At 43.4% G+C, this 8,700-nt stretch overlaps 1 pseudogene; it reads right to left on the bottom strand.

Annotated features, from left to right (window-relative positions):
• Positions 1 to 318: 318 nt before the first annotated feature.
• On the bottom strand, positions 319 to 620 carry LOC118628536 (annotated as a pseudogene).
• Positions 621 to 8,700: the final 8,080 nt, after the last annotated feature.

The following is an 8,700-nucleotide window of genomic DNA, read 5'->3' as shown; positions in this document are numbered from 1 at the left end:
CCCTGGTTGGGTAGTACGGGTGGCAACCACTCGATGTGTCCCTTTCACGTCGATGTTTCTCTCTCTCTCTCTCTCTCTCTCTCTCTCTCCTTCCCACTCTGTGTGAACAAAAAATGGAAAAATGTCCTCGGGTGAGGATTAAAAAAAAAAATTATATGGCTTTAATTTGCTTTTTTTTCTCTTGTCAAATAGGGTGGAATTTTATTTATACATTTTCTAAGGGTCCCAGTCTGCTCGTGAATTTTCATACAGGGGAAAGCTGTGGGGCAGAGATCCTTACTGACCCATTGGGAAAACTCACCAGGGCGGGAGAAGTGCTCAGTGCTGCCTACTTCTTTCCCTCTGCTCCATGTGGACTACAAAATAGACATTGCACTCGTCGAAGAGCCCAGCGATTAGCGAAAAGAAGCTCTGGAAGCCCACTCTGCCCTCTTGGCACCGCTCCAGGTCCTTCATTATTTTGTCCACAGTCAGAAGGTCTTTTTGATTTTCCAAAACTCCAGAGAACTCCTTTTCCATGAGTACTCTCAGGTCCTCCTTTGTTAAGTAGTTCTATCCCCAGAAAATCGATGAAACGCGAACATCATTATTTCCATGGTGTGTTCAATTGGAGAGGGCATTTTGAGGCGCAGTAGGATGGCTGAGCTGGCTGGGCCACCACCAATTTAGCACCACAACCAGTGCTAAATTGAGGATCTTGAGATGGGGAGGTTATTCTGGAGTATCCAGGTGGACTCAATGTAGTCACAAAGATCCTTAAAATAAAAAGGGAAGCAGAAGAGTGAGGAAGGGGTAGGTTGGACTGCAGAAAAGGTCAGGTGTGAGTTGTGATTCAGTGTGAGAAGTACTCCACCCACCCTTGGAAGACAGAGGAAGAGAGCCACAGCTAGGGAATAAAAAGAACTCGAAGCCCCAGCCAGGTGGCTCAGTTGGTTGGAGCATCCTCCCATACACCTAAAAGGTTTCAGGTGTGATTTCCCGTCAGGGCAAATACCTAGATTTCAGGTTTGATCCCCAGTTGGGGTGCATATGGGAGGCAATCACATTGATGTCTGTCTGTCTCTGTCTCTGTCTCTCTCTCTCTCTCTTCCCATTCCTCTCTCTCTAAAATCAATGACAAATATCCTCAGGTAAGGATTTAAAAATATTTTTTCAGCCTGGCCAGTGTGGCTCAGTGGTTGAGCATTGGCCCATGCACCAAGAGGTCACCAGTTCAATTCCTGGTCAGGGCACATGCCCAGGTTGTGGGACTAACCCCCAATGGGGGGCATGCAGGAGGCGCATTTCAATGTTCTCTCTCATTGATGTTTTGATCTCTCTCCCCCTCACCCTTCCTCTAAAAATCAATAAAGAAAAATAAATATATAAAAATGTAAAAAATTTTTTCAAAAGCTAGAAAAGGCAAGAAAACAGATCTTTCTTTGGAGCCTCCAGAAAGAAAAAGAGCTCTGCAGACACCTCGGTCTTAGCCCAGGGACACCCATTCCAACTTCAGGACCACAGAACTGTGAAATAATTACAGGCGAAGAGGGTTTTTAAAAAATCTTCCATGAAGGTCTTCTGAATGTCATACCATGTCCTGAATTGGTAGGTAGATAACCTGAGCCTGAAATTCTCTTTCTTCAAGGCTTTTAAGGTAGTTAACAAAACACAGCCAATTCCATAGAAGTATAATTAACATTACCGCATACCATGCAAGTGCTGCAGCATGAATTCTCCCCCAGGGAAGTGAAAACTTGTTTTTAAGTGGGGAAAAAAATTAGCCCTGGCCAGTTTGGCTCGGTGGATAGAGAGTTGGCCCACAGACCGAAGAGTCTCGGGTTTGATTCCTGGTCAAAGGCACATACCTGGGTTGCAGGTTCAATCCCCTCCCCATTTGGGGTGCATGTGGGAGGCATCCAATCAATGTGTCTCTCCCACATTGATGTCTCTCTTTCTTTCTCTCTCTCTCTCTCTCTCTCTCTCTCTCCTCCCTCCCTTCTACTCTATGTAAAAATCAATGGAAAAACATGTTAATCCAGTGAGGATTAACAAAAAAATACAAACACACACACACATACACACAAGTGTGTGTGTGTGTATATCTCTTAGATATTACAATGGTTTGTGGTCTCCAAAGCTCAACCCTGTTTGACAAAATCTTATTCCTTAGTATTTAATTTCTCTGGCTAAGGATATTTTATTTTTATTGAGATATAGTTGAAATATAACACTGATTAGTTTTAGGTGATTTGCTATATGTATGTATGCAAAATGATTACCACCATAAGTCTAGTTAACATCCACCACCCCATATAGTTACAAATTTTTTTCTTGTGATGAGAACTTTTGAGATCTACTCCCTTAGCAATACTCAAATATACAAAACAGGACTGTTAATACGGTCACCATGCTGTGCATTACATCCCAACACCTTATTTATCTTGTAACTGGACGTTTGAACCTTTTCGCCACCTTCACCCCTCTTGCCTACCACCCTCACCCCCACAAACCAGGGATACTTTAAATTTAATTTTTCTCCTTATGAAGGCAATATTAAAAATAAAAAAAGCTGAAGGATTTCTGTGCTACAGCTACTGCACAGTCGAATGTGCTCCTTCCGCTCCTCCTTCCAGCCTACCAGGCGAAGAGCGTAGTTGTGACGGCTCAGCATGTCGGGGCTGGCACTGCTCAGCTCCGCACCACGAGAGTCCTTGTTGCCGTCTGACCGTGAGGGATGCCATTCCAGAATCCCAACCGGAGGTGTCCACTCTGGGGTCACCTCTGGTACCAACTACCTAAGTTTAGGTTTCGCAAAAGGTAGAGCCTGAATGAATACTTGGGTGCAACATACTTGAACCAATTTGCACCCCCACCAGCAGTGTGTGAGAGTTGCAGCTATTTTACATCCCCATCAGTACTTGGTATTATCAACCTTTATTCTTTTATTTTTTTTAAATATTTTTCTTTATTGATTTGAGAGAGGAAGGGGGAGAGTGAGATGGAAACATGGATGAGAGAGAACATCGACCGACCACAACTCAGGCATGTGCCCTGACCGGGAATCAAACCAACGACCTCTTGGTGCATGGGTCGACGCTCAACCACTGAGCCACACCGGCTGGGCTCAACCTTTATTATTTTAATCACTTGGGTGGTTATGTAGTGATATTTCATTATTGTAATGGGCATTTATTTGATTACTAATGAGGTTGAAAACCTGTTTATAAGTTTGTGGTTATTTGAATGTTCTCTTTTGTAAAGTGTCTGTTCAGATCTTTTGCTCAAGTGTTTAAAATCAACTTTATTGAGATATAATTGAGGTATAATTTACATGTAATAAAATATACCTATTTTAAGTGTTTAGCTTGATGAGTTATGATGAATTTTTTTTTCTTTATTGATATTAGAGAGAAAGAGGAAAGGAGAGGGAGAGAGAGATAGAAACATGGATGAAAGAGAACATCAACTAGCTGCCTCTTATATGCCCACCCACTGGGGATCAGGCCCACAACCTGAGCATGTGCCCGGACTGGGAGTCGAACCAGCGACCTCTTGGTGCATGGGTCGAAGCTCAACCACTGAGCCACACCAACCAGGCCAAATGTATATCTTTTGTAAACACTGTCACACCCCTTCTGACCCAGGAAGTTCCCTTGTGTCCCTTTGCAGTCAATCCCCTAACCCCCTGGCAATCAATGATCTGCTTACTATCACTTTAACTTTTCCTGTTCTAGAATTTCATATAAATGGAACCATACAATATGTACTTTTTGTGTCTGGTTTCTTTCATTCAACATCACATTTTTTGAGATCATCCATGTCATTTTATGTGTCAGTCATCACTTCTTCCTTTTTTGTTGCTGAGTAGTATTCCACAGTATAGATATACTACCATTAATATATTCAACTATTGATGGAATTTCAAGTTTTGGGCTATTATGAATAAAGCTACTATAATCATTCAGGTACAAGTCTTTGTGTGGATATGTGTTTTCATTTTTCTTGGATGGATTGTAGGGTAAGTGTATATTTAACTCTGAAAGAATTGTTAAGCTGCTTTTCAAAATAGTTGTGCCATTCAGTGTCCTTTTGACATGTCCCCATCATTCTTTGAGCACTTCTTTGCTTTTTGGTCCACAATGTTCTAGGCTTTTCTAGTCCTTTCTTTGACCCAGCCCCCAAACCAGCCATGTCTCCGAAGAGTTCTGATTCCTTTCATTGGAGAATAGAATTTAAGCCCAAGATCTAAGCACTAGATGAGCTCATGACTATGGGGTGTCCCTGTTCTCAGGCACTCTCAGTCTATATAAGACTCCAAGACAACTCACTCTCCCTCTCCCTCTGGCCTTTAGAACGCAGGCCACCATGAGTCCTATAGCTGCAAGGAATGAATTCTGCCAAGAACCAGAGGGAGCTTGGAAGCCTCTGATGATAATGCGACCCGCTAACACCATGACTGTAGCCTTGTGAGACGCTGAGCAAAGGACCAGACTCCCTACGTGGGTTCTTTCCAGCCACTATGTTTGTGGTTGTTTGTTCCTGAGCAATAGAAAACGAGTACAGGAGGGGTGGGAGAGAAGGCTCCAAGAATTAGAGATGCTCATAAGCGTTTACGAAGGCAGTAGTAAGACAGGAATCATCTTCCTGCTGCTTTAGCTGGTGCTGCTGGGAAGAACAGTTCAGGACGCTGGAGGGTTTTTGCAACAGAATCTCAGTGGGCAGTCATTAACTTTGTGGGTGTCTAGAGCTAGTTGTGACAGCGGTGGCGGAGGCAGCAGCAGCAGCCTGACCCCTTAGTTGTGCTGCGTTGTGAACATCCGTTGAACATTGGTGCCCCACCTCCCTAACTGTGCAAGAGGTGGCGGCTCCACTGGAGAGGCCGGGTTGGCAGTGTGGTTCTGGGAGTTCGTCCTGGAGATCCAGCCTACAACTCGCTCCTCCTAAATTTGCAACAACATTATAAGTACTTCAGGTTCTTTTTAAGTCTTTCTTGACTTACGATAGCCAGAGTGATTTATCTTTCCTGCACCTGAAGCTTAACTGACATACCTGCCTTTGCTTGAACTAGTTTAAAAGGCTTCCTGTTCCTTGTGGCCAAGTGACACTAGACACTTAGAGATTGACTGTTGTGACAAGGAGTGAGAAATGGAAGAGTTCAGTGAGGCTGGGCTAGGCTTAATTCATTCAAACCAATATATTTCATTCATTCCCTGCTCTGTGTCAAACCCTGGAAATACAGAGATAAGTCATTAACACCCCTGCCTTCAAAGAGCTCAAAATATAGTTGGAGACAAACACACAAAGAATAAATAACAGTACATGTTATGACCTGTAAAAAAATAAATAACAGTACAACATGTTATGACCTGTATGGGAGCCCAGAGAAGACAGCAGTAATTCTGCCTCCCCAGAGGTATCTGGTAATGGCATTTAAGCTGGGTCTTAGAGGATGAGTGAGCCTAAAAAAAAGGAAGGGACAAAGGACCCCACCACCCACGAACCTTATTGAACTCAAAGTGAGTGAGTCACTTTAAATGCATCAGTCCATTTAACCCTCACAACATCCCCATAGGTCAGTATTATCTCCTTTTTACAAATAAGGAAGGTTGACCTCAGAGAGGTTTATAATTTGACAATGCCACACAATTGGATATAATAGGAAACAAGCTCATAGGATCCAATGTATGTAGCATAAGCATAAAAATTTTGACTACAAGGTACAAAATCACCCAAAGAATCATTGCAAGTGCTAAAGAAACAAGCTGCAGGCTGAGCTTTCAGGACCGACTCCCCAAGTCCTACAGGTGGGAGCCACCAAGGGAGCTGTGTCCCTACCACAATCAGAAAGGCCCTCTTCAGGCTGGTGGCTCCAGAACCCTGCCATCTCCACGGCAGTTCACATCAGCACAAGTGGTTACCTTGTGTCCTGTCTCCTCCCCACTTAGCTCAGCTCCAAACTCACATCTTATAAGAGTGCATCTGATTGTGGACTCTAGCTGGAAACAAGTCTGGGAATGTGATTTGGTTTTCCAGCCTCCAGTACAGGAAAACATACCAGAAGGCATTTGGACTGGATATTGAATGAGCCAGTCCATCATTTCTGCCTCATTCAGTTTGATGAACTTAAGAATATTCATTCATATGCTGGCCAGTGTGATTCAGTGGTTAGTATTAGCCAGTGCACAGATGGGTTGGGATTCTATTCCTGGTCAAGGGCACATACCTGGGTTGCTGGTTCAATCCGCTCCCCGGTTGGGGTGTGTATGGAAGGCAACCAATCGATGTGTCTCTCCCACATTGATGTTTCTCTCTCTCCTCTCTCCTCTCTCCTCTCCCCTCCCCTCCCCTCCCCTCCCCTCCCCTCCCCTCCCCCCTCCCCTCCCCCCTCCCCTCCCCTCCCTTTCCCTCCTCTCCCCTCTCCTCTCCCCTCTCCTCTCCTCTCCTCTTCTCTAGTCTTCTTTTCTCTCTCTCTCTCTCTCTCTCTCTCTGGCCTTCCTCTCTCTCTCCTCCTTCCATTCTCTCTAAAAATCAATGAAGAAATATCCTCAGGTGAGGATTAACAAAAAAAAATTATATTCATTCAACAAACACTAAAATGATGGATAATCCCAATCATAAGTGAAAACAGACATTCTCATACACTATTGCTGGAAGTGTAAAGTGATATAAATGGATTGGAAGGTACTTGGACAGCATCTAATAATATTTAAAGCATGCACCTGCTATGACCCAGCAATACCACTTTTAGGAGTCTATCCTACCAACAACAAAAATAATAACACAAATACATGAAGTTTAAGAATGTTTACTGCAGCATTGTAGCTACATAAATCTGGTAACAACCTAAATATTCATCAATAGGTGACTAATTAAACAAATAAATAATACAACCATACAGCAGAATACTGTGCAGGCATTAAAAGGAATTAAACGGATCTCTAGTCCGGCTGGTGTGGCTCAATGGTTGAGCCTCGACCCATGCACCAGGAGGTCGCCGGTTCGATTCCCGGTCAGGGCACGTGCCCAGGTTGTGGGCAAACCCCAGTGGGGGGCATGCAGGAGGTGGCCAATCAATGTTCTCTCTCCCTCTCACTTCCTCTCTCTCTAAAATCAATAAAGGAAAAAATAAATAAATAAATAGGAATTAAATGGATCTTTATATACTGGCCTGAAAAGATGTCCTTCATATGTCATTGAGTACCAAAAAAAAAAAAATTGCAAATGCAGTGGTTTTTATAACATGATCTCAATTTTTGTTTTTTAAAATGGAGGTAAAATATATGTCAGTATAAGTATAGGAAAAATCATCCATAGTGTTCATATTTAGGGATTGAAAGAGTGAAGGTGGGGGGGTGGCTTTTATATACTTTATTTGTATAATTTTTAAAATTGATTTTTTAGAGAGGAGAAGGGAGGGAGAGAGAGAAACTTCAGTGAAAGAGAGAAACATAGATTGGCTGCTCCCTGCATGTCCCCTACTGGAGATCGAGCCAACAACCCGGGCATGTGCCCTGACTAGGAATTGAACTGGGACCTCTCAGTCTATGGGATGACACTCAATCCACTGAGCCACTCTGGCCGAACTATTTTGTATAATTTTTTTTAAAGCCAGAGATTATAGGTAAGATTTGCTCTTCTTGGTTTTGATTTTTAGAATATATTATCATGAACTCTCATCGCATCTTTAATCATGAACTTTTTAAGTCTCTTGTCACTTATAGACAGTTATTGTTCTACTGTGATGTTTTTGCAAAATGTTCCTGAAAAAGTGCTTTATCTTCAGGGAGATTCATGGAAAAGACTCTGACGTGTACAGGTCTCTGATCATTAAGAGCCATTTGCCTTCATGTAGGATGGGCAAAATCAGACCTTCCAAGTGCTTCCCTGCCATATGCCATGGGATGGTAGCCCAAGACCTGCCCCGTTCTCTTTCCCACATCAGCAAATGCGCCCATTACATTGCTGACAGGATGTTAACATGTGAAGACTCATTTCTGCTGCAGGACGCTGTACAGGCTCTGCTGGAACATCTGCGAGGGAGAAGTGGGGAGATCGACTCACAAAAAATTCAAGGCCCAGACACCGCCATAAAGTTTAGGGAAGTTGTTTGGTATGGTAAGATGTGTGTCGTCCCAGAAGCTATGATTGGTAAGATTCAAGCCTATCCAACTCCTAAGTTTGTGAAAAAGGTGCAAGCCTTTTTGGGGTTTGGGGGTTCTGTAGGACTTTTATTCCCCCACTTGGCATGGACTCTTTGTCCCTTGTACCACCTGGTAAAGAAAGGGTATTTGTGAAAACTAGGGATCAGAACAGTAAGCCACCATCGAGAAGGCAAAAATGCTAGTGAAGCAGATTAAAGCTCTAGGCATCTCCCAGGCAGGGCTGCCATTTGAGTTTCATGCCTTCAGAAGATATGGGTTGGGCACTGAGGCAGAAACAACAGAAGGAGAGTATACCCCTAGGATTTTGGTCCCAGTTCTGGAAGGAGGCAGAAACCTGATCTACTCCCCAAAGAGCAACAGCTCATAGCAATGTACATAGCACTCCTCCAGGTAGAGCCTCCCATGAAGAAAGCAGATCATGGCAAGGACTCCCTTCCTATCAAGAGGTGGGTTGACGTGTTCGTAGCAGCACTATTTACAATAGCTAAGATCTGGAAACAGCCCAAGTGTCCATCAGTAGACGAATGGATAAAAAAGCGGTGGTACATATACACAA

The sequence above is a fragment of the Molossus molossus genome, unplaced genomic scaffold (assembly GCF_014108415.1).
Source record: "Molossus molossus isolate mMolMol1 unplaced genomic scaffold, mMolMol1.p scaffold_m16_p_13, whole genome shotgun sequence".
NCBI lineage: Eukaryota > Metazoa > Chordata > Mammalia > Chiroptera > Molossidae > Molossus > Molossus molossus.
This window is presented reverse-complemented; position numbering and strand designations above follow the sequence as displayed.